Below are 26354 nucleotides of genomic sequence, written 5' to 3'. Positions count from 1 at the left end.
TATGGACACACCTCCACCTTTGGTGTTCCAGTCCAGGTTACATGGCTGAAAAGTGTGGTATGAGTTATAGCCTGGTAGTGCAGGGGTGCTCTCTGGAGCCTTGAACCAAGTCTCAGTCACTGCACAGATATTGATGTTCTCCATTTTAAGGAGTGCCTCGAGTGAGTGCATTTTGAGATTTAGACTTCTAGCATTGAGTAGCATCACCCTCAGTTTTTGCTTGCCTGTTCCAGTTACGGTGGTGAATTTGTCATTTGAACTTTGCCTAAAAAAGGCACTATAGGGGCGGCAAGAACCTTAGCCAGTATTCGTAATCCCAGGGGTGACAGGTGCAAGCCATCTGTGGCAAAGCTTCATGGTCTGTCGACCATGTCATCCTAGGCAGACAGATTCTGGATCCCTTTATAATGCACCAGAAGCTTATCCAATTGTTGAAGTCAATCATTTTGTCCTTGTACTGCGACATCATTCTGTGTGATGGCAGAATGCTACTCAGGGCTAGGGTCATACCTGCCTGGGCTACATGATTGGGGAGCTCTTCCATGTCTCTTTTCATGTAGTCCACGGAGGTAAGTCTCAGGTCGTTCACACCAACATGGACAATGACAGAGTCATAATTGTACTTGTTGTGGAGTGACCTGAGTGCGTGGGTTATGTGGTGGATCCTGGCACCAGACAGGCAGCTGACAGTAACCTTCTCCTTGTTTAGGCTAGTGAGTGGGACATCAGTGCGCCTGACTATAGTGTCACCTATGACTAGTGCGTTGGGTACGTTGTTTTGCCTTATTGGCTGTGGCTGAGTGGCACACAGAATCTGTGGGCTGTGTGTCATTTGGGTTGTGTTGGGGGGTAGAGGTTGCTTGCATTTCTGCTTTGGAGGCCTCTGTTGCTTGAGCAGATTATTATTGAGAGCCTCCGCAAATGTTTTTATGTTTCTATGTGTGGATTTTGGTGGTGTAGATTTAGTGAGACTATGTGATGAGTGTGGTGTGGTGCAAGTGTTTTCCTTCTCCTCTTGACTGTCAAGTTCAATCCTGATTGGAGAGAGCTTTACCTCCAGTTTGGCTAGATAAGTGCATCTCTCACAGGTTGTAGTGTTGGGTGGTAGGAGGAGAGGGTTGTCTGTGTACATGAGGCAATTTCTACATTGCCCCAAGATGCCCAGATTCATCAGATAGACAGGAGAGAACACTGGGAGCTGACCCTTGGACATGCCTGAATAAAAAACTATTTTCCTCTAGATAAGTGAGGAAAGCGAGTACAAGAGCTGTTTTTCTCTAAGCAAGTGAGGAAAGTAAGTACCAAAACTGTTTTCCTCTAGGTAATGATGAAGGTTGAGTGCTGTAGTAATTAGTAGGTTATTTAGTGCTTACAAGTTCTGAACAAGTGCTGATCATGAATAAGAAAATTCAAGTACTAAAACTAAGAATCTGTATCTGGACTAAACTAGTTACAGGAAAGGGGGGAAACAAAGGTCACCATTTCTCACAGCTTACCTCAACCGCTAGGGTACTTTTCCCTCTACAGTATGGTTCCAGTACTGCTTAGGTACCAGAAAAAGAAGTTATGTCTTACCATAACGTTCCATCTGTATTGTTGATCCTCATTCAGTCATTATGCATGGGTATCGGTTCCGACCTCGGAACCGAGCCGGCCATTTTTCCAAGCTCGCGTCAGCTACAAATTCTTGAGCTAAACTCTTACCCAAAATCCCCCTCTCCCTGCTACCTCAGATTGAGTTTGCAAGTCAAAAGAAGGTAGAGGCTACCTTTGGTCAAATGACCTAAGAGAACTGGATGGTGAGATCCACTAGAAGCCACAAGAGGGGGAAGGAGGGAGGGTTGTAATGACTGAATGAGGATCAACAATACAGATAATACAGATGGAACGTTATGGTAAGACATAACTTCTTTATCTGATATTGTTAATCCTCGTTCATTCCTTATGCATAGGACAGAGTCCCCAGCTACCTCTATTCCTGGGAGGCTCTCATGGAAGGACATTCCTGAGAACCATAGAACCAAAAGATGCTCTTCCCCTGGAGGCCAAATCCAATTTGTAGTAATTGATGAAGGTATGAGGCATAGCCCAGGTTGTAGCTGCACAGATGTCATGTAAAGAAGCTCTGGCATGGAAGGCAGTAGAAGTTGCCACCGACCTTGTTGAATGAGCTTTCATGGTAGTAGGCAACGGGATATTACATTGTGTATAAATAAAGGTCACACAGTCTTTCAACCATCTAGCTAATGTGACCTTAGCAACAGCAGATCCTAATCTAGGTCCAGAATAGGCCAAAAATAACTGGTCAGATTTATGAAAGGACCTAGTCCTGTTTAAGTAAAAACGGATTTGCCTGTGGATATCTAGGGTATGTAGGCAATACTCTCCTCTGTTTGAATGGCTGGGAAAGAAAACTGGCAATTCAATGGTTTGATTGATTAATAAACATTTCAGAGATCAATTTTGGCGGAAATGAAGGATTAGTTCTCAAAGACACTATCTCTATGAAAAATCAAGTATGGACTTTTCATACATAAAGCTTGAAGCTCAGAGATACGTGCAGAAGTAATGGCGACCAAAAACAAGGTTTTCCATGACAAATGCTTGGGGTCGCAAGAAGAAGCTGGTTCAAAGGGAGGCATTGTCAGATCTTGTAGAACTAATGATAGATCCCATGGTTGAATAGGCTCTCTAAAAGGTGGCTTCAGATGATTCACACCTTTTATGAAGGTCTTGCACAATTTGTGAGACATAAGACAGGAATCTTGGACACCCTCATGGAAATTAGAAATTGCAGCCAAATCAACTCTAATGGTAGAGGCCGATAGACCCGAATGAAAAAGTTCGGCCAGAGACCGGATTGAAAAAGGTCGGCCAGATAGTCTAGTATTATCGACACTGGTGCTGAGAAGGGATCTACTTGTTGATCTTTCGGCCAACGGGTAAATCTTTTCAACTTGCTTAGATAAGTAAATCTAGTGGAAGACTTAGGAGATGCAATGAGAATGTCACGTACTGGTAAAGAAAGATCATTCTGCCTGGCAATCAAGGGAATTGGAGTAGCCAAGCTGAGAGCTTCAGGCTGTTCAAGTTGGGATGAATCAATTTCTATGGATGTGAGATCAGTTCCGGGATTGGATCGAGAATCCATGGTCGATCTAGTAGGTGAGGCCAAAGGAAGGGGAAAGTACAGTTGTGTACACTTACCATAAATGTAGATGTTCGAGTGTATTCACTGTTGCAGTCATCACATTTGGGTAATCTGCTGGCAGGCTGCCCTCAGTCGGGCTGAATATCAAAATCTTGGGTCCTGCGTCAGTTGCTGTCTCCTCTTCCATGATGTCAGGGGTATAAAACATGCAGCCGACGCCATATTCTTTAGTTTTTCTTGTCCCAGATGTCAGGTGCCCCCCAAATGGGGAGCAAAAATATATGTATACATAAATATATATATATATATATATATATATATATATATACACATAAACGCAATTATAACAACAAATTTTACCTTCATCTAAAAGCAAATACACCACAAAGGCCGAAGCATATAGTGAAGGAAACAGAAGTTGTAGAAAGAAGGGGGAAGGCGGGTGGGTAACCTGGACTGCAACAGTGAATACACTCGAACATCTACATTTATGGTAAGTGTACACAACTGTAATATGTTCTTCGTGTTTCACTGTTGCAGTCATCAGATTTGGGTAGAATCCCAAAGCTATGGATGGGAGGCTGGAGCTAAATAGCATTAGGAGCGTCTATAAGGCCCTGCAGAACTGCAGTGGCAAAGCCTGCCCTGGACTTAGAGAAGAGAGGTAAATGATAATGCTTTGTAAAAGTATGAACAGAGCTCCAAGTAGCAGCTTCTAGAATGTCTTTGGTTGGCACCCCTCTGAGAAAAGCTTCTGAGGTAGATGCAGCCCTGGTGGAATGTGACCCAATACCCTTGTTTACCATAATGCAAATAGCAGAAATGAATGCAGTGGCTTATCCACTTTGAAATAGCCTTCCCCTCTGATCCTGTAGCAAATGCCACCAGTAGTTGCTCAAACTTTCTTAGAGATCTGGTCCTGTTTAAGTAGAATCTTAGTTGTCTGTGTACCTCCAATGAATGCAGAATCCGCCTCCCCGTGTTCTGTGGATTTGGGTAAAAAGTTGGCAGGTGAATAGTTTGGTTAAGAGCCACACTGGATACCACTTTAGGCATAAAGGAAGGATTTGTCCTGAGGGACACTCTGTCCGGGTAAAATGTAACAAAAGGCTCCACAGCCATGAGGGCCTGTAGTTCTGAAACCCTTCTTGCTGAAGTGATTGCCAGAAGGAAAGCTGTTTTCCTTGATAAAAACTTTATATCCGCAGTAGCTGCTGGTTCAAATGGAGACAGGGTGAGCTTTTCCAACACAAAATTGAGGTCCCATACAGGAGTTGGCGATCTTCTGCGAGGCCTTAAATTTTTGGCTCCTCTAAGATACTGTTTTAGCAGAGGATGAGAAAAGATAGAAGGCTCTGTGTTGTAATGAGCCGAGATGGCTGAGGCATGGATTTTTACTGATGAAAAAGATAGGCCCTTGTCAAGCATCTCAGTTAATTATTGTAAAATCTGAGGAATATTTGGCTTTGCTGCGTCAGTACCTTGTGCTTGGTTCCAAGCACAGAATCTCTTCCATTTATCAGCATAAGATTTTCTAGTACTAGGCCGTCTGGCTTCCAAAATGACATCCATCACAGATTTACTGAGAGGTGTTGCATGAATAATTACATGATCAGCCATGCTGCCAGGTTCAGAGTTTGGAGCTGGTTGTGTATAATTTGATTACTCTGCTGGGACAGTAGATGAGGTATTAGAGGCAAGTACCAAGGAGGGAGGTGAGACATATTCCTTAGAATTGGGTACCAGTGTTGGTGAAGCCAGTCCCGGGCAATTAGGATCATTTTTGTTTTTTCCTGTCTGACCTTTAGTACTACCTTGGGAAGAGGAGGCAGAGGAGGATAAGCATAGACTGATAGGTTTTTCCAACTGAAAGACAGTGCGGCCACTTTCCATGCTTGTCTGTGATCAGTCCTTGTGCAGAATTTGTCCTGTTGATAATTCTGGGGAGAGGCAAATAGATCTATGTCCGGACTCCCCCATTTCTCTGTCTTTATCAGTAGTTATCCTGGATGAAGTAAGTCCTTGAAGGCTGTCAGGGCATTCTGAACAGCTAACATCTCTTTCTGGTTGATATGCAGATGCATTTGTTATGGGTTCCATATGCCCTGAATGCATCTCCCCACCAGGTGGGCCCCGCAAGCATAGTCTGATGCATCTGTAGTTAGGGTTTGGGTGGCAGGGGGTAGAGTGAAAGACCGTCCCATGTTCTGGTGACATGTCTCTGTCCACCAAAGAAACTCCTATTGTAGGCAGGGAATGAGAGGAATCATTGTTTCCAGACTGTGACAATGTTGACTCCATAAACTTTTTAGATACCACTATAGTTTCATCATATACAGTCTTGCATATGGAATTAGTAGAATGCAGGATGCCATGAACCCCAAAGCCTGCAGAATTGGTCTTGCAGATAAGTGGGTTTTTGTTGCCATCTGTTTGAAGTAAATAGTCAGTTGCCTTTGTTTGTCTGGCATAAGGTAAGCTATCTGGGCAGTTGTATTCAAGCTTGCACCCAGGAATGTAATCTTTTGAGAGGGTACCAGTCGTGATTTATTTTCGTTTACTGTGTACCCTAGACATGTTAGAAGCCTTTTTACAAACGCCAGATGTTGGAAAAGAATGTCCTTGTTTTCTGCTTGAATGAGAGCGTCGTCCAAGTAAGGATAGATTTGTATCCTTCTTTGTCTGAAAAATGCAATTACTGGTGCCAGGCACTTTGTAAAGTCCCTGGGCACAGTAGATAAGCCAAAGGGCAGTGCAGAGAATTGGTAATGCATAAAACCAGCCTTGAAATGGAGGTATCTTCTGCTGTTGCAAAGTCAGCATTTTGAATTTTGGGATGTCTAAGAATGTGTTCAAAGTCGATAAACCCAGTACTGGGCACCAGGCATTGTCTTTTCTGGGTACCAAGAACAGTCGAGTAAAATCCTTGCCCTTTTTCCTGTTCTGGTATTGGCTGAATAGTCCCCATATCCATGAGGGACGTAACTTGTTTCTGTGCCTCTGCCCATTAATTTTGTGGCAGGTCTGGCCAACCATTTGGAATTGGCAAAGTATGGAAATGAAATCTGCATCCCTGGGATACTATGTTTAATACCCACTTGTCCTGGGTTATTAACTGCCAATTTTGAGCATGAAGTGCTACTTTTCCCCCTAAGGAGGCTGCCAAAAGATAAGTGCTTGGTGATGGCAGAGGGAAGTCATTGAGACTGCTTACTGTAGGGTTGCGCTTTGTTACCTCAGGATGAGATTGCTTTGACCTGTAAGAATCCTGTGATTGGTATCTAGAGCCTTTTGAGTGCCTGGATTTGCCTCGTGAGGCTCTGTTAGACACATGAAAGGACCAATTTTTTGTAGGCCAGTGTCTACTGAATCTTGGTGGCTGCACTTGTAAGAAGTCTTTTACAGTTTGCATAGACTTAGCTTTGTCTTCCAATTTCTTTAAAACCTCTTCTGCCTTATTACCAAACAGAGTATCATGCTGTAAGGGTGCATCCAACAATTTAGCTTTAACATGATCAGGCAGATTTTGCTCCTTGAGCCAGGCATGCCTTTTAATCACAGATCCAGTAACTGCGGCCCTGCAGGAGGCCTCCAAGAAATCAAAACCACATTGCAAAGTATGCTTTCCAACCTGTTCTGCTGCATGCAATAATTCATGTAATTCTTTATTTTCCACACATTCAGAAATCAACATCATTTTCTGCTTCAATAATCCCATAACATGTTGCTGATATTTAAGCATATGCAACTGGCAGTTTAAGGCCCTAACTGCCAAGGTTGCAGACGTATAAACCTTCTTTCCCCATCTATCCAGCACCCTGGAATCTCTATTAGAGGGGGTAGGATTTTTAGCTGTTGAGGCCTTTACACCCTTGGGACCCTGTGAGATAGTTTCAGGATTAGCAGCAGGATTTTTGAATAAAAATTTGTGGGAGTTAGGAACCCTGCAATATCTGTCTGGCTTACTAGGAGCTGGAGGTAGGGAATCTGGAGTCATGCTTGACTCCAAAAACACATCATCAACAATGTCTACTACAGGAGGAATGGCCAGAGGCCTGTGCTGAGGAAGGAGGAGGAAATCCCTAAGCCTCCTCTTTGATTCTGAGAAATCCTGACTCTCCCAATGAAAATGTTCCCTCAAAGTATGCAAGGTTTCTCCAAAAGAATAATCCTCAGGATGAGATGCAGATGGGATGGATTCCTCTGCATCTGAATCATCATAGGGTGATACAGAAAATTCCTGATCAGAAGAGGAATCAGAAGAAATAGAAACCTGATCTGAAGATTCATAATCAATGTCTTGCCTAGGCCTCTTATCGGGGGGGTTGGGAACCAATGATCAAGGTAATTAAGTCTTCAGCCATTTTGATAATCTGATTTTTGGGCATTGAGGGCTGAGCATGTGGCTCATGCGTCGGTTTTTTAGCCTTAGAAGTTGCCTTGTCTTTGTTTTTGTAGCTGGTGTCGGTTTTATATAGAAATGCTGAGGCCTGAAATCACCCTCAGAAGCCGGTGCCTGCTCAGCAGCTCCGGACCCATCCGAGGGAGAGACATCTGCGTGTACAATACTTTGAGAATCTCACGGCATGCCGGACTCCACATGGGTCTCGGTAGAGGCCTGCGACTCAAAAGTAGCAAGTATCAGGGGCTGCGAAAGCGCCTCACTGAGTACCGGCGACTGGCTTAAGAGAAGCTTCATCGGTTTTGGACCTTGATGGTCTGTCTCTGTCTTTTTCTTTGCGTTTTTTGTGAACACCGGGGGTAGTCGGATTGCTATCTGACGACATTTCAGGATAGTTAAATCTGTTTCCAAAATATTTTGAAGCCAAGATATACAGACGCTTAATAGTGCGTTGGTTAAATCTAGCACAAAACTGACAGCAAGGCACGTTATGATCTTGGCCTAGGCAAGGAATACAGTACAAATGGAAATCCTTATGAGGTATTTGCTTCCCACAAGTAATGCAATTATTAACTTTTACTGACATCAGTAAGGAGCAAGAAAAAGTTTCCCCAATGGGGTACTTAGCTTTAATAGAAGACTTCGGTTCTGAAACTCGAATGTGAAAATTTCAGGAGTCGGCCGACTGGCACTTGTGAACTGCTTCTGCTTCGGGCACCGTGTGGCAAGAAAGACTAAAGAATATGGCGTCGGCTGCATGTTTTATACCCCTGACGACCTGACGTCATGGAAGAGGAGACAGCAACCGACGCAGGACCCAAGACTTTGATATTCAGGCCGACTGAGGGCAACCTACCAGAAGATTACCTAAATGTGATGACTGCAACAGTGAAACACGAAGAACATCCAAATCTGACGAGGCCAATATGGTGTTATGAGGATCACCTTGCTCTTCAACCGAATGGCTTTCTTCAGAAACTGGGGAATGAGGTGAAAATGTGGGAATGCATAAAGAAGACCCGAGGGCCAATCGTGGACTACAGCATCCCTGGGTGACTGTCCTGGAGGGGGAATCGGGGCGAAGTAGTAGTTGGTCTGGGATGCAAAGAGGTTACAGCAAGGACGGCCCCAGCAGTGGAAGATCTCCGCCGCTATCAAGCGATTCAGGGACCACTCATGAGGTTGTTGAATGCACCTGCTGAGTCTGTCTGCTATCACGTTGGAACTCCCGGGAATGTGCGTTGCTAGAAGAAAATGGTTGGTAGCCATAGCCCATTCCCATATCTTCATGGCCTCTCAACAAAGGGGGTAAGATTTGGTTCCACCTTGCTTGTTGATGTACCAGACCACCTCCATGTTGTCTGAATGAATCGCAATCGTCCGACGGCAGCAGGGAATGGAATGCTTGCAATGCCAGAAGCACCGCCCTCAGCTCTAAAACATTTATATGCAGATGGGCTTCCAGTTCGTACCAAGTGCCTTGGACTGTCTGTCCCTGACATAATCCACCACCCCATCAGGGAGGTGTCCATGGGTTGCTGGGGGGAGAAGGGGCGAGACCAGTGCGACAGACTGTGTGTCATCCACCAATTTAAATCCTGTTTGCACCTGTGGGTTACTCAAATCTTGGCTGAAAGAGGATGCTGAAAAGGTTACCATTGGGTGAGCAGTAGCCATTGTAGAAGCCTCATATGAAACCTGGCCAGGGGGACAATGGTGATGGAGGCTGCCATGGAACCCAACAGCTGTAGAACAGAGTGAGCTGTGGATTTCTCACTTGAAAGGATTGGAATCAGTTGTTGCTTTATCCTTAAAATTCTGTGCTCTGAAATGGCAGCTCTGCAGTTCTTTGTATCCAAGATAAACCCTATAAATCCTGTCGACTGAGATGGGGTGAGATTGGATTTTTGCCATTTTATGGTTATGCCTAGCATTTGTGTAGTGAGGAGAGAGTATTGTCAGGGCTTCTTCCAGTAGATGTCTGGTGGGGGCGGAAATGAACTAGTCGTCTAGGTATGGAAACACCTGGAATCCTTGAAGTCGCAAGTGAGCTGTGACGACTGCTATACACTTTGTGAACACTCTGGGGGCTGTAGAGAGTCCGAAGGGCAGTACTCTGAACTGACAGTGACTGGCTCCCACACGGAATGGCAGAAATCTTCTTGATGGCCTGTCCACTTTTATGTGGTAGTACGCATCTTGAAGATCTATCGAACACATCCAATCATCTTTTTCCAAAAGCAGGAGAATAGACTGTATTGTGACCATCCGGAATTTTTGTACACTTACAAACTTGTTCAATACATTGAGATCCAAAAATGGTCTCAGTCCCCGGTTTTCTTGGGCACCAAAAATAGTCTTGAGTAAAATCCGGATACTATCTGGTCTGGAGGGACTATTTGGATGACACTCTTTCTTAGCAGCTTTTCTATCTCTAGTGCTGCTTCTTCCCTTTGACTGGGTGGAACGTCGGGAAGGTTTTTTGAAGGGACAGGACAAATATCGAAGGGGATATGATAACCTCTGGTTATAATCCTTTGTACCCAAAAATTGGTGGTGATGATTAGCCAGACAGAAAGGTACAAGAAGAAACGTTCCCCAACCACCTTAAGAGGGAAGGAGTTGGTCCACTTTTCAGGAGCGCTGGTAGGATTGACCAGGGAAAGAATCCCTGGAACCCTGGTTACATGGACCCCCTCTGCCCCAAAAGAAGCGTCTTCCCTGAGAGTTTCCCCCTCTGCCTCTAGGGGAGAACTCAGCCTGTTTGTCACGGAAAGGACCTTGAGATTTCTTGAACCATATCTTCCCACTCTTTTGGTTTTGGGAGAAAGCACGTTGAGGGGAAGAATAACAGACACCTATGGTAGAAAGGGTCTTACCGTCCTGTTCACATCTGGCCAGTGTGCTTTTAACTTTGGGTCCAAACAACGAAGAGGCCTCAATGGGAGTGTTAAGAAAGGAAGCCTTAAAGGGTTCTGCGAAATTGCACAAGCACATCCAGGCGTGTTGTCTCAAGACCGCAGCTGAACTCGCTGCTCTAGCTGCTCCTTCTGATGCGTGAGATATCAGTTGCATAGATGAGTTAGATATTGACTCAATGGTGGCCACTTTATCACGGACCTCATCAGACTCGGCATCAGCCAATGTTTCAGAGAGCTCGGAAATCAGATCCCTTTCATGCCTGGTAAAGTGTGCCACATAATTCAGGGACCTGATAGTAACAGACGCTGATGCAAAGGTGTGCTTCCCTATCCTGTCCAGGGCCGGGACTCTGTTAGGCGGATGGACAGTCTGGCTTTCTTCTTCTGCCAGATCCTTTTTTGTTGCAGCCGCCACCACCAGAGCAAACACATGAAGACCTTTTGACCAATGGGGAATCCATAGCAGGAGGGGACAAAATCTTATCTGGCCTCTGGGGAATAGCCTCTACAGTGTCAGAAGCCTTCCACGCACGCTCCACGATGAGCTGGACAAGTTCATCGGCAGGTGGAGTAACCCAGGAGGTAGGGGGCCAGGTGCGAAAACCTGCAGGAACATAGACTCCTCAGAGGTCGGGTTAGAGGGCTGTCAGCCACCTCTCTGCTTAAGGATTTCGAGGATATCACCGAAGGATACCTCAAAGGGTGACTGAGGGGATCCTTCCCCCTCACCAAAGTCTGTGTCTTCAGTGAGGGACTCCTCTGTGGAGTCCATGTGCTTCCTCTTACACAAACGTTTCCTGTGGACTTCCTCTGAGGGAGAAGCTGGGGAAGACAGCGGAAAAGGGGTTTCCTGTGGGAAGCCCTTGCACCCGATGTCCGCTAGGTGCGACTTGTGAAACCAGTGTACCAGAGGAGGGCAGGGGGATAGACAGCCCAGTATCACCAACAGAAGCGAAAGCCTTCTCCATCAGTTGAAAGGCTGGTCCACCTGAAGAGGGGTGAGTGTCCAGGAAAGGGGGTCACCCCTTCCTAAGTGGCTCAGCCTGCCGACTCGGAGTCCCCAGATGGCTGTGGAGCAGCAAATTATGGGCGTCACAAATGTCATCCTGGGTCATAGCAAAACTTTCCTGCCACGAAGGCAACTGCGGTTCCTTAGTGAGATCCATAAAGGGAACCGCAGAGAAGGGAGACTGTGCTACATATCAATGGACTTCAAAGGCAATGAAGGAGAATAAGAGGGGGTCTTCGAGATGGGTGATCACCTCCCAAGGAGGGATAGGTCCTGGGGGGTGGGATATCGCTGGCCAAAAGCACTTGATCCACAAGACACAACATATGTTCGTAAAGGCTTCTAGTAGACCTCACGGAGACAGAGGAAGAAACAGGCCTGTCAACAGAAGAGACAAACTCTGTGCCCACCTCACCAGTCCGCACCGAGAACAATGGTGCAGAGAGAGACTGGACTACGGGTGTATGCACCGAGGAAGTCATCGGTGCCGAGGTCACGGTCTGCATTGACACAAGGATCGGTGCTGAAGTGGTTGTCGGTACCAAAGCTGGAACCTACAAAATTGGAGCCAACAACTGTGGTGTCGGTTTCGAGTAAGATGTCGGAGCTGACATGGTCAAGGTCTGCTCCGACTGAGCAGTCGGTGCCAATACAGTAGTAGTAATAGTCTGTACCGTGGAGCCCCTCGGTGCCGATATAGTGAAGGCTGCAGGAGAAGACGGAGCCGAGATCACTAATGGAGCCAAAGGCCTCGGTGCCGAAAGTCTAGGCACCGAAAGAACTGAGGCTGACTGAGTGAGCTCCGGAGTGGAAACTTTAGCCTTTTTTTGGTTGGTGGGAGTCCCCAGCCGGGGACGAAGGTAAAGACTTGGTCTTAGTAGAAACATCCAAAATTTTCTTACGGGCTCTAGGAGGGGTTGAGGCCTCCGACCCAGAAATAGCCTCTGAAAAGGGAGATTTAAGAAGTCCCTTCGGCAACAACTTGTTTTTCCTTTCTAACAAGGTTCTGTTAGAAAAACTTTAACACATAGCACAGGGCAGGTCAACAGATAAATGGGATGCCCCCAAACAATAAACGCACAAAGAGTGTGCATCAGATGTAGGTAATTTGTGTCCACAATCAGAACACCTTTTAAAACCCGGACTACCTTTCTTATCTGCCATGATAGAAAAAAGGGATAGTAGAAAGGGTACCAGCAATGGTACAAAACAATACCCAAAGGTATGAGAAAAGGAAGATTACCAACGATGGTAGGGGAGAAATACCACGTGGTAAAAGGTGTAGAGAAAAGAGGAGAAAAACTCAAGAAAATATGGTCGCTAGATGTGATATGACAACGAAATAGAAACTTTTCTGACAAAAAAGTTATATAAATGACTATTCTGACAACAAATAACTATACTTAGCTCAAGAGAAGCAGCTTGACACGACCGAATGGCAATGCAGCAAACGAAATCTGGGATAACGGAGAGGGGGATTATGGGTAAGAGTTTAGCTCGAGAGTTTGTAGCTGACACCAGCTTGGAAAATGGCTGGCTCGGTTCCAAGGTCGGAACCAATACCCATGCATAAGGAATGAACGAGGATTAACAATATCAAATCACTGCTTATACTTCATGAAACTTTAATTTCCTTGCCCAGAAGTCAAAGACAGGGAAAGCCCGCCTCCTTTTTTTAAGCTCAACTTCTCACATACTTTGGCAGAGGAATTTGTCTCTGCCTGTATAGCATAACACAGACATAGTAGCTCTTCCTGTCAGGTACTGCCCACAATCTTGCACAGGCAATTAGTCCTACTGATGTCAGCAGATTACTAGCTGCTATTAAAAGAATAAATGAATACATAAGAGATAGAGTTGTGAAGCTGTTTTCCACTGCCTTTATTACACAGGAAGAGAAATGGCATCACTGCACCAAATCTCTTTCTGCAGCACAGTACTCATTTGGGCAGTTCTGCTCTGTCTTGCGGGAAAGGGGAGGGACATTAAAAATGCAAATGTCTTGATATTTTACAAGGGGGAAAAAAATCTGACTTTTCACTAAATGTCACAGAAAGCTGTGTTACTACATTTACATAATCTTAATACCATATAAAATAGTATAACTAATCAACACTGGACATCACCATGTCTTCATTTTGATAATAAGATGAAAACAATTCTTTTTCATTTAATGATGACATGTTTTCACGTACTATCTCCGGTTTTAGTAAGAATGACTCACCTTGAACATCTAAAAAAGACAGCAGATGCCCTTCTGTGTTGCAGTATTTTTTTTTACTTAAGGGATCGCCTGCCAAGGATAACCCAATGTCTGGCCAGTATACCAAAGCCTTTAGATTTTATATGTGCTGTATGTCAGGTGTATGCTCCCCACGTAAGGAGAAGGGCATAAATGTGACATACGGATGCAAATACTCAGAACTGAATTGCCCCAGGTGGAAAAGAAGACCCTAAGGGACAAAAGAAAACATGTACATCCTCCAGAAGGAAAAAGGATAGAAGGAAACAGGAAAGAGGAAGAAATGGTCTCTCAGCCAGGAGGGCAACAAAACCACAGGGACAAGAGCTAGGAAATGGGGGGGGGGGGACTGAATACTGCAACAGTGAAGAAAAAGACCTACTGTTATGGTAAGTTTTTTGGTAAGATTTTACACAACTGTACTATGTCCTCCTGTATCACTGCTGCGGTATTCTACTCTTTACATAAGGGAGAGTACAAAAGCTAAAAAGAAAGCTGGGAGGAGGAAGGCACAGAAGAGTCCCAAAAAAACCCATGCAAAATAACCCTGGCAAAACCCTAAAACTGGAAATCACATTCAATTTATAATTTTTAGTGAAAGTATGAACAGAGGACCAAGCAGCTGCCTCAAGGATGGAATTGGTGTCCAAACCGAAGAAAAAGGCACCAAAGAAGGCAACTGCCCTAGTAGAATGTGCCTTTACAGAGGAAGGAAGACACCTACCATGAATGGAATAACAAAAAGAAATGGCCATAGAAATCCAGGCTGACAAGGTTCTCTTAGAAATAGTCAAATCCAAAGTACTAGAATGAAAAGAAACAAAAAGCTGCTCAGACTTACAAACTTGCCTTTGTTTTATCTTAACTGAGCTGTCTATGCAGATTAATGGTATGAAGAACCTTCCCACTAGCAAGCTGTGGAAAAGGAAAAAGGGAAGGTGAATAGCCTTTTTCAGGAACAACTCATAAACCAACTTGGGAACAAAAGGATTAGTCTGAACAAAAAAGAAGTTATGTACTCACCATAACATTCCATGTGAGTTGTTCTATCTCACCTTCATTCTTCACTGATGGGTTCGGAGCCGATCCTCGGGTCCGACACGGCCGACTAGCAAGATCAAAGTTCTCCAGGAGCTCGAGACCCAACCCCTTATCCCACAGTGCACTGCTGGAATTTCCTCAGATCTTGTTTGCTGCGTACCTTATAGAAGTACAATAATTACTCTGCCTAGGAATGTAGACAGATTGAAAAACCAGGATGAGGACAGCCTCCAGGTCAACTGCCAGCCAGGAGGGGGAAGGAGGGAGGGACGTGAGAATGAAGGCGAGATGGAACAACTCACATGGAACGTTATGGTGAGTACATAACGTCTTTATGTGAAGTTGTTCAATCTCGCCGTTCATTCTTCACTGATTGGTAGCGTCCCTAGCACCCTGATCTTGGGTGGCTCATGGAAGTACACTCTTTAAAAAGTACAGTTGTGTACACTTACCATAAATGTAGATGCTCGAGTGCATTCACTGTTGCAGTCATTACAATTGGGTAATCTACTAGAGGTTGCCCTCAGTCAGCCTGAATAACAAAGTCTTGGGTCCTGCATCGGTTGCTGTCTCCTCTTCCATGGCATCAGGTGTCAGGGGTATAAAACATGCAGCCGATGCCATTTTAATCAGTTTTTCTTGCCCCAGATGTCAGGTGCCCCCCAAATGGGGAGAAAAAAAAAATATATATATATATATATATATATATATATATATATATATATATATATGTATATATATATACACACATGTATTTTAGAACACAAAAAAAATTTACCTCCAACTAAAAGCAAATACATCACGAAGACTTTTGAGCATAGTGAAGGAAAAAAGAGGTATAATAATAGATAAGAAAGGGGGCTGGCGGGTGGGTAACCTGGACTGCAACAGTGAATACACTGAAACATCTACATTTATGGTAAGTGTACACAATTGTACTATGTTCTTCATGTTTCACTGTTGCAGTCATTACAATTGGGTACAGTCCCAAAGCTATGGATGGGAGGACGGAATTAAACAGCATTAGGAGCAGCTATAAGGCCCTGCAGGACAGCAGTGGCAAAGTCTGCCCTGGATTTAGAAAGGAAAGGTAAATGGTAATGTTTTGTGAACGTATGAGCTGAGCTCCAAGTAGCAGCTTCTAGAATGTCTCTGGTAGGAACCCCTCTGAGAAAGGCTGCAGAAGTAGATGCAGCCCTGGTGGAATGGGATCTGATCCCCTTGGGGACAGGTTTACCATGGTGCATGTAGCAGAAACAAATACAATGGCTTATCCATTTTGAAATAGTCTGCTTTGATATAGCCTTCCCCCTCTGTTCATGCAGCAAATGCCACCATTAGTTGCTCAGACTTTCTTAAAGATTTTGTCCTGTTTAAGTAGAATCTTAGTTGCCTGTGCACATCCAGTGAATGCAGAATCCGCTCCCCCTTGTTCTGCGGATTTGGGAAAAACGTTGGCAGGTGAATGGTCTGGTTAAGAGCCACAGTGGACACCACCTTAGGCATAAATGAAGGATTGGTCCTGAGGGCCACCCTGTCCGGGTAAAAGATAATGAAAGGCTCCACTGCCATGAGAGCCTGTAATTCTGAAACCCTTCTAGCTGAAGTGACTGCTAAAAGAAAGGCTGTCTTCCAAGAAATAAATTTTATGTCTGCAGTAGCAGCTGGTTCAAAAGGAGGTAGGGTGAGCTTTTTCAACACAAAATTGAGGTCCCATGCAGGAGTCGGTGCTCTCCTGTGAGGTTTTAAATTTTTGGCCCCTCTGAGGTACTACTTTTGCAGGGGATGAGAAAAGAGAGGATGTTCTTTGTTGTAATGAGCCGAGATGGCAGAGACATGGATTTTTATAGAAGAAAAAGGCCCTTGTGAACCATCTCAGTTAAATATTGCATAATCTGAGGAATATTGAGCATTGCTGTGTTTATTCCTTGTGCTTGGTTCCAAGCACAGTATCTCTTCCATTTATCAGCATAAGATTTTCTAGTACTAGACCTTCTAGCCTCCAAAATGACATCCATCACAGGTTTACTGAGAGATGTGTTTGGTGAAAATAGTTAATTAGCCATGCTACAAGATTCAGAGTTTGGAGCGGAGTGTGCAGAATTTGATAGTTCTGCTGAAACAATAGATGAGGGGTCTGAGGCAAGTACCATGGAGGAAGGTGTGACATATTCCTTAGAAGCGGGTACCAGTATTGGCGAGGCCAGTCCGGAGCAATCAGAATAATTTTTGTTTTTTCCTGTCTGACTTGTAGTAAAACCTTGGAGAGCAGAGGCAGAGGGGGAAAGGCATAGACTGATAGATTTTTCCAGCTGAAGGATAGAGCATCCACTTTCCAAGCTATTTTGTGATGAGTTCTTGTGCAGAATTTGTCCAACTGGTAGTTTTGGGGAGAGGCAAATAGATCTATGTCTATGCTCCCCTATTTTCGTGTCAACATGCTGAAGATTTGTGGATCCAGTTTCCATTCATGTGGGTCCATAAGACTTCTGCTTAGGTAGTCTGCCAGAGCATTTTGCTTTCCTGGCAGAAATTGCGCTTGAAGATGTATTTGGTAAGTCATGGCCGTGTTCCACAAGGCCATGGCTAGTCGGCAAAGGGGATAGGAGTGGGTACCCCCCCTGTTTATGTACCACATAACTGTGGTGTTGTCCGTCTTTATCAGTAATTGTCCTGGATGAAGGAAGGACTTGAACGCTGTCAGAGCTTTCTGTACAGCTAGCATTTCTTTCTGGTTGATATGTAGGTGCATTTGATTTGGGCTCCATTCGCCCTGAATGCATTTCCCCGCCAGATGGGCCCCCCAAGCATAGTCTGATGTGTCTGTAGTCAGGGCCTGGGTGGCAGGGGGTAGAATGAATGACAGACTCTTGTTTTGGTGACATGCCTCTGCCCACCAAAGGAACTCCTGTTGCAGGCAAGGAATGAGATGAATCACTGTTTCCAGGCTGTGACAATGTTGACTCTATAAGCTTTTTAGGTACCATTGAAGTTTCCTCATAAGCAGTCTTGCATATGGAATTAGTAGAATGCACGATGCCATGAACCCCATAAATTGAATTTGTCTGGTATGAGGTACGCCATCTGAGCAGTTGTATTCAAGCTTGCACCCACGAATGTAATTATTTGAGAGGGTGCCAGTTGTGATTTCTTTTCATTTATGGTGTACCTACACATGTTAGAAGCCTTTTTACAAACGCCAGATGTTGTAGAAAAGTGTCCTCGTCCTCTGCCTGAATTAGACAATCGTCCAGATAGGGATAAATTTGAATAAGAAGTTATGTACCTACCATAACGTTCCATGTTAGTTGTCTTCTCGCCTTCTTTCTTGCTTGATGGGTTCGACATCCCTCCATTCCCACTCACACTTTTTTGCTTTTAGCTCGAGAACTCCTTTTACCAGCTCAGCAGCCCATGATCCCATGCAGGGCAGGAAGCACAGTCTGATCTGCTTGTGAACAAAAAGAAACAATAAGCATAAAAATAAGCCCAAAATAGAAGAAAAAGGAAGAAAAAAAAATGGTTTGAATGGTCTTTAGCATAATAGTTTCTTATACAAGCGTTAGGTCTGGCAGGCCAGGGAAGGAGGAGAAAGAAGAGAGGAGAGAAGAAGAAAGAAGCTAACAGCACACACTGTATGGAACGCTATGGTAGGTTAACACTTCTTAATGTTAAGTTGTCAATCTCTACTTCAGCGTTGATGGGGGTATGCTGGGCTCCTCAATGGCTCAAGCTCTTGGACTCTGTCCTGAAAGATGTCAAGCAAAAGCCAATCAAACTGGCTCTGTCCCTGGAGGCCAAGTCCAATTTGTAATGGGAAACAAAGTGCGTGCTGTCAGGAAGTCAATAGTGTCCAAAGGCAGTCTAGCTTGAAAAGCTGTAGAACTATAAATTTTAGTTGCTTTAGGTTTTAGTTTTGGTGAAGCTGTTTTCCCTGAAACGATGAAATTTTTTGATGAAGAAGAAAAAGAAATTAAAAGTTGATTTAGAAACCTTAGGCCTTTTTATTATCCGCAAAGGAAACAAAAAGTTGATCAGATTTTCTAATGTTTTGTTCTCTGTTTTCTGAAATGAAGGTAGAAAATAATGGTCAAGATCAAAGCTAATTTGTAATCTGAATAGTTAGGAATCTGAATAGTTAGGAAATTTTTGGGAGATCAAATGGATTGATTCATTATTGTTTTGAAAAGGATGGATTAGTTCTCGAGGATAAGTTGTCTGTAAAAAAAATCAGTCCGAACTGAAAAGAAAAAGAGCATGAAGTTCTCCCTGGCTCCCAGTGAAATGTAAGAGCTCAAGAGAGATAAAGAAAGATGTTTCAGGAAAGAAAGGAAACAGGCCAGAAACAGGGGGAAAGAGGGGGAAGATCAAAAGACTTTTAGAATACTGAGAGGAGGGGAGGAGGATTGATGGACGATTGGAGGATTTATCAAAGGCCCCCTTCAGGAGAAATGGGACCAGAGCCTATGGGACATATCCGACATGAGAAAATAAGGAGCATATGAAAAACTGACTGCAAGAAGAAAGAAAGGCCTGCATGAAAATCTCTGCTGCATGAAAAAGTGATGCTTGAACAGGGGCATCTGAAAGGATCAATAGCATGGGCCTTAGCCCAAGGGCCTGGTAGAGGAATTTTAGCGTAGAGAATTTTGATATCTCTAACTGGGTCCTCTTGCAGCGAGATCTCCTAAAGCCTCAAAGAATCCTGGCTAAGGAAGGAGAAGAAGCTGGGTTGAGGGAAGGTGGACCGGATGGAGCAACCATGTTGTGAGGTTGAGAGAATGGATTGACACGGAGTGACCACAAGGTGAGTGAGGCTGCTTATCCAAAAGGTGAAGATGATGGAGCAGGAACCAAACTTCAATGAGGCGAGCCAAAACGGTGAAATCCCCAAAGGGCCAAATGGGGAGAGGGGAAATAGGGAAAGAGGGCAGCAGTAATCAGAGTCCCTCTGCCCTGGGGCTCTCAGGAAATGGAGAAGAGGCTGGAAAAGTCTGGGGCCAATCCTGGAGGGGAAGGCGTTGAGGGGGAGGGCTGATCTGAAATAGGGCTGACAGAGAATCTTGGAGCGCTGCTGTGGACAGTCTCTTGAGATGAGGAGTGAGGACCCCCATTGTTGAAAAAGAATCTTAGCTGTTATTTTCCATCTCACTTTCTTGAGGAGGCATGAGAATAATGCTCTGCTACAGGAGATGATGATTGCTCAATTACCCAGGCTTGCAGTTGCTCGCTTCTCGGATGAGAGGATACCACTGGGACATGCCTTCCGTCGCCTGTTAAGGTAGAGGGAGGGCCTGTCTGTGTTGAGGGATGTCTTGCTTCACAGAAAAGTTGTCAGACTAAACTGCGCAGATGGTAAAAGAACCCTGCCATGTCCAGGACAGTGATCCTGCCCTGACTGCACCCCTTTGCACTGTCTGCATCACCAGCTGTGGAGAAGTGACCCCACCCCATCAGGAATCCTGCCCTGACAGTGGCTAACCCGAGAGCGGAGGGCTCCACACTTGACAGATCCTGGGAGGACGGATGACACAAAGCACGCAGTGGACAGACTGTTTGTGTCACTGATCCTCCACTGGTGGCCATTAAGTGCGTGATGTGTGTCACCAACTGGGAGCATTTCATGAGGAAGGAGTGGCAATGAGTGTGTAGAACAAGAACTATTGCATGTGGATGTGAGATCCATAATAGAGAATGATCCTCTGGCCAGCCAGAGGATTTGGCCGAAGAATTTGGACCTCTGAGGGAGAGACCCATCTGAACAGAGTTGTAATTCCTGCCATGAGTATAAACTGTGCTTATGTTTTGCCCTATGAAGGAAATAGACTGGGAGTGTCCCATATTGAAGATGACTGTAATGTGTATTGAGATCCCGACAGTGTTTAAGTTTGCCTGATGAGGAGAAGCTGGTGCCTGGTGGAGAGGTGGATGTATGAGGTCGCCGAGATATCCTGATCCGAAACACTCCCAAGGATCTGTGTGAGCATGACTGGCTTGTATGATGCTGGTGACTGTGGTGGGATGCAGTGGAAGCGGTGAAATCTCTGGGCTGAACTGTACTGGACTGGAGCCGAGCGTGATGGGCTGCCCTGGACTGCTCTGAGTGAAAATGAAAGGGTGCCTTGTGTAAGATGTGATCAATTTTGATGAGGAATCTGTTGGGAAGCAGAGAATTGCCCTGAGAGTTGTGTTGAGCGCCTGTGAATTGACTGTGTGAAGACTGAGATCCCTTTTGGAGATATGTCTCCCTCAGTCTTGTCCTTTTCGAACCAAAAGAGTCCATTGAGATCTTTGGGACCATAAGAATCTTGTCTCCGGCTCTACAATTGTGGTCTTTGAGTAAGGGACTTTAATGCTCAAGTCTGCAACCCTTGATATGGGTGGTACTGCCCCCATCTTTTGGACCTGGAGGAAACTTTCTAACTAGGAATAGTGTAACCTTTGGCTCGACTCACCTGTAACCATCTGTCTTGATCGACTGAATGTCAGGGGAGGGCTGAGAGGAATACTGGGCTGTTGCTGTGGTTCTTCGGAGGGACAGCGAGAAGAGGCAGCTGGCTGGAGTACCTCTCAGGAAGCTGAAAGGTGGCCCTGGTTCGGAATACTGTTGCCGCCTGAGGCTTGACCCCCTCTCCCTCTAGGAGTCCGGAGTTGTTACCCCCTCCACCTCTACCCTTGGGAACTGGGGGAAAGTTCTTCCCTCTGCCTCTAGGGGGATTGGGACTCCTGACCCCCACAGTTCTGCGTCCTCTCCACCAAAGGAAGAAGCCTGTCCTGGCCACCTGTGGGATCCTCCAGGGTCTTACAGTCTTTAGGGGTGCAACACATTCCAGAGGAAGAAGGGAGACGCGCGGGCCACTCCCAGGTAAAGCATAACGAGAATTTGTAGGGCCCCTGTCAGCAAACCCAACAAGTTATAGCTGCGGCTTTCACTGTGCTCAAAGCGCATCTGCCTCATATCCCATAGTAATAGATGGAGGCTCCTAGCATAAGCTATGGAGTTCTTAGGAATGCAAAAATCATTCTTGGGCTAGCTGCGAGTATGATCCTTTCTTCCCGCTCCTTCTACTTCCAGGGCTGAACTGATCTTCTCCCAGCTCCTTAGGGATGCGAACGGAAGGATGGGCAAGTGACTTGAGGATCGCCGCCACTCATGAAATTGAAGGGATGGGAAGGGTAAGGAAAGGATCGGCCGGTTCCTTGAGATAAAAACTTCCGGATGCATTAGGGCCCAGCAGGGACACCCAATCAAAGTTGGCCTCAGACTCATCAAAGTCAGTATCCGGGACACAGACTCAGGGGAGTCTATGCTTCCTCTTACAAGTCCTCTTTCCTAGGAGGATCCCCAAAACATCAGGAGAACTGAAGAGGGGGAAATGGGATGACTGGAACTGAGAGGCGGGAGGATCTGAGGGTCCTGAAGCAAGAGAGAAGAGGTCAGGATGTACACAGGAGGAGAGGAGAGCGAGGAGAAGACTGACTGACTGACTGCTGCTACCTAACAGTCCCTCCAATGCTCCCAATGCTCCCTCCCCCGCAGGCCGGCGAGAGAACCCGACCTAGAGAGCTAGGTGAAGTCTCCACCGAAGATGTCGAGCCGAGCCGAGGAGGCAGCCGGCTCCAAGGGGAGGCTCGGCAGGAGGGGCGGGGCGGACCAGGAGCCCCCTCGGAGGAGAAGCCAGGCCACCCCCCAGGAACCGGACAGAAGGACCACGAGGAGATAAGAGAAGGGGAAGGAGAGGAGGGGAGGAAGACTCCTCCAGAGAAAGCAGCAGAGCCCATGCTCAAACCATGTAACAAGTCAACTACAAAACCAGAGGGAACTCCAAACTCTGGGTCAGTGGACAGGGTGAGAGTGACTTGTCAGATGGGAGCACCACCTGTGAGCATGCATGTAGCCTAATCTTGACTTGGGCAATCTATCTCTCTACTCTGAACAATGACCTGACAGATCCTGCCCGGGAAAAGTCGTGGGCTCCGCGAAAGAGAAGGCGAAGCGAGAGGAAAGGCTCGGCTCTCAGATTCCAGGAAAGACCTCTTCCTGGAATGCTGAGATGAGGAAGAGCTGATGAGCCGGCACACGCCCTCTGAGCGCCGGAGAGAGCCGAGATGGCCCGAGTGTCGGAGTGCCGGGGCGGATCGGTAACGGTCGGAGCCGACGAGCCGGCATGCCCGTTATGCCATATGGGTGATGAGACCGGGCCCACATGCGCCCGTGGGTGGCCCCACAGATGTCGGAGCCCGCTCACAGATAGCCGCAGGATGCCGACCGAGCGCACAGGCCGGCAAGCATGCGGGATTCATCGCCGCGGGCGCCCGCGAGCCGAAATCGAGGCTGGGCGCAGCGCCGCCAGGCCGAGAGTTTGTTCTGAGATTGGCCGACCTTGCCGGGGCTTAAGGCAGTTTACTGCCCCGAGTTTCAGGCCTTTGTAGCCTCCTTGCCTCCACTGTGCGAGAGTCCTGGAGAGCCTCTGAAGGGAAGACAAAATCCTGCAGGACCGCAGGGCCAGCAGAGGGTGAGGTGACAAGTGGAGTCCGAGTGGGCAGGGTGCCCAAACAGTACAGGAGAGGCACTTCTTAAAACCTGAAAATGTTTCTTTTTCTGCAAAATGCAATTACTGGTGCCAGGCAATTTTTTGAAGAACCTGGGTGCAGTAGACAAGCCAAAGGGCAGTGTAGAGAACTGGTAATGCAAATAGCCTGCTTTCAAGCGGAGGCATCTTCTGCAAGATTCCCTGATTGGGATATGCAGCTAAACCTCTTAAGTCTAGAGTTACCAACCAGGCATTCTTGCCTAGCATAGGCAGTAGCTGTTGTAGAGTCAGAATCTTGAATTTTGGAATGTCCAGGAAAGTATTTAGAATGGATAAGTCCAGATTTGGACGACATGATTTGTCTTTTCTGGGTACCAGGAAAATTCTTGAATAAAAACCTTGTTCTTTTTCCTTTTCTGGTACTGGTTGAATGGCCCCCATATCCATGAGGGACATGACTTGTTTCTGAGCCTCTTGCCCACTGATATGGGGGCAGATCTGGCCATCCATTTGGAATTGGCAATGTGTGGAAATGAAATTTGTACCCCTAGGATACTATATTTAAGACCCACTTATCCTGGGTAATTAGATGCCAATTTTGAGCATGAAGTGCTAGTTTTCCCCCGAAAGGGGCTGCCAAAAGATAAGTGCTTGGAAATGGCAGAGGAAAGTCATTGAGACTGTTTACCGTAGGGTGGTGCTTTGCTACTTCCTGATTTGGAGGTAGAGGCACCCCATTGTTTTGTCCTGTAAGATCCTTGTGACTGAAACCTGGAGCCTTTGGAGTGTCTGGGTTTGACCTGAGCGGCTCTATTGGGCACCGGAAAGGACCATTTCTTAGTAGGCCAGTGCCTACAGAACCTGGGTGGCTGCACTTGCAAGAAATCTTTTACAGTTTGCATAGATTTAGCTTTGTCTGCCATCTTTTTTAAAACATCTTCTGACTTATTACCAAACAGATTGTCCTGCTGTAAAGGAGCATCCAACAATTTAGCTTTAGCATGATCAGGCAGATTTTGCTCCTTGAGCCAAGCATGCCTTCTTATCACAGATCCAGTTACAGCGGCCCTGCAAGAGGTCTCCAAGGAATCAAAACCACACTGCAAAGTATGCTTTCCAACTTGTTCAGTTGAATGCAATAAATCCTGTAACTCTCTCTTCCACACAATCAGAAATCAACATCATTTTCTGTTTCAGTAAGCCCATGACATGCCGCTGATATTTAAGCATATGAAATTGACGGTTTAAAGCCATGATTGCCAGAGTTGCAGACAAATAAACCTTCTTAACCATCTATCCAACGCCCTGGAGTCTCTATCAGAAGTGGTAGGATTTTTGGCTGTAGAAGCCTTAACACCCTTGGGACCCTGAGAAATAGTTTCAGGGTCAGCAGTAGGAATTTTGAAAATAAATTTGTGGGAGTCAGGAACCCTGCAATATCTGTCTGGCTTACTAGGAGCCAGAGGCAGGGAATCAGGAGCCACGCTGGATTCTGAGAAATCATCAACAATGTCTAAAACAGGAGGTATAGCCAAAGGCCTATGCTGAGGAAAAAGAAGAAAATCCCTAAACCTCTTTTTGGGTTCTGATTCTCCCAATGAAAATGTTCCCTTAAGGTATGCAAAGTCTCTCCAAAAGAAAAATCCTCAGGAGGAGAATCCGAAGGGATGGATTCCTCTGCATCAGAGTCCTCATAAGGGGGGATAGAAAATTCCTGATCAGAAGAGGAATCAGAAGAAATGGAAACCTGATCTGAAGATTCATAATCAGTGCCTTGCCTAGCTTAGGCCTCTTAGCAGGGGGGGGGGGGGTTGGGAACCCCTGATCAAGGTAATTAAATCCTCAGCCATTCTGATCATTTGTTTTTTAGGCATAGGGGCCTGAGCACGTGGCTCATGCGTCGGCCTTTTAGACATAGTAGTAGGTTTTGGCCTTGTCTTTGATGATGGCGTCGGTTTAATTTACAAATCTTTAGGCCTGAAAACACCCTCAGAAGCCAGTGCCTGCTCAGCGGCTCCGGACCCATCCAAGGGAGGGACATCCGCGGGTTCAATACCTGAAGAATCTCACGGCATACCGGACTCCGAATGGGTCTCAGTAGTGGTCTGCGACTCAAAAGTAGCGGGAATCAGGGGCTGCGAAAGCATCTCACTGAGTACTGGCGACTGGCTTAGGAGAAGCTTCGTCGTCGGTTTTGGACCTCAACGGTCTGTCTCTGTCTTTTTCTTTGCGTTTTTTGTGAATTCCGGTAGTCGGCTTGCTAACCAACGACATTTCAGGATAGTTAAATCTTACTAAAGTATTTAGAAGCAAAAATATACTGATGCTTAATAGTGCGTTGGTTAAATTTAGCACAAAACCGATAACAAGGCACGTTGTGATCAGGGCCTAGGCAAGGAATACAGTACAAATGAAAATCCTTATGAGGTATTTGCTTCTCACAAGTAATACAATTATTAACTTTTATTGACATCGGTAAGGAGCAAGAATAAGTTTCCCCATCAGGGTACTTAGCTTTAGTTTGAAGACATCGGTTCTGAAACTCGAAAATGAAAATTTTAGGAGTCGGCCGACAGGCACTTATGAACTGCTTCTGCTTTGGGCACCGTGCGGCAAGAAAGACTGATTAAAATGGCATCGGCTGCATGTTTTATACCCCTGACGACCTGACATCATGGAAGAGGAGACCGCAACCGACACAGGACCCAAGACTTTGTTATTCAGGCCGACTGAGGGCAACCTGCCAGCAGATTACTCAATTGTAATGACTGCAACAGTGAAACACGAAGAACATCCATAGAACCAAATGAAGCCCTGTCCCTGGAGGCCTTATCCATTTTGTAATGAGTTATAAAAGTGTGAGGTTTAGACCATGTGGCTGCAGCACAGATGTTGTCCAAAGGTAATTTGGCTTGAAAGGCTGAAGAGGTAGAAACTGCTCTGGTTGAACGAGCCTTCACCTTACTAGACAAGGGCATGTTATGACAAGAATATTTGTAGGTGATACAATCCGACAGCCACTTAGACAGGGTTGTTTTGGCAACTGGTTTACCT

The 26354-nt window shown here is 45.8% G+C and overlaps 1 protein-coding gene across 2 annotated transcripts in view; it reads right to left on the bottom strand.

The window, feature by feature from the left end:
* NADK2 (NAD kinase 2, mitochondrial) overlaps nucleotides 1–26354 on the bottom strand; it is a 1215936-nt gene that overhangs the window by 206709 nt on the left and 982873 nt on the right. The gene's annotated exons all lie outside the window — the stretch shown is intronic.

The sequence above is a fragment of the Protopterus annectens genome, chromosome 1.part0, assembly GCF_019279795.1.
Source record: "Protopterus annectens isolate FY-2018-M chromosome 1.part0, PAN1.0, whole genome shotgun sequence".
NCBI lineage: Eukaryota > Metazoa > Chordata > Ceratodontiformes > Protopteridae > Protopterus > Protopterus annectens.
Note: the sequence above shows the minus strand (reverse complement) of the source record. Positions and strands in the feature narration are given on the sequence as shown.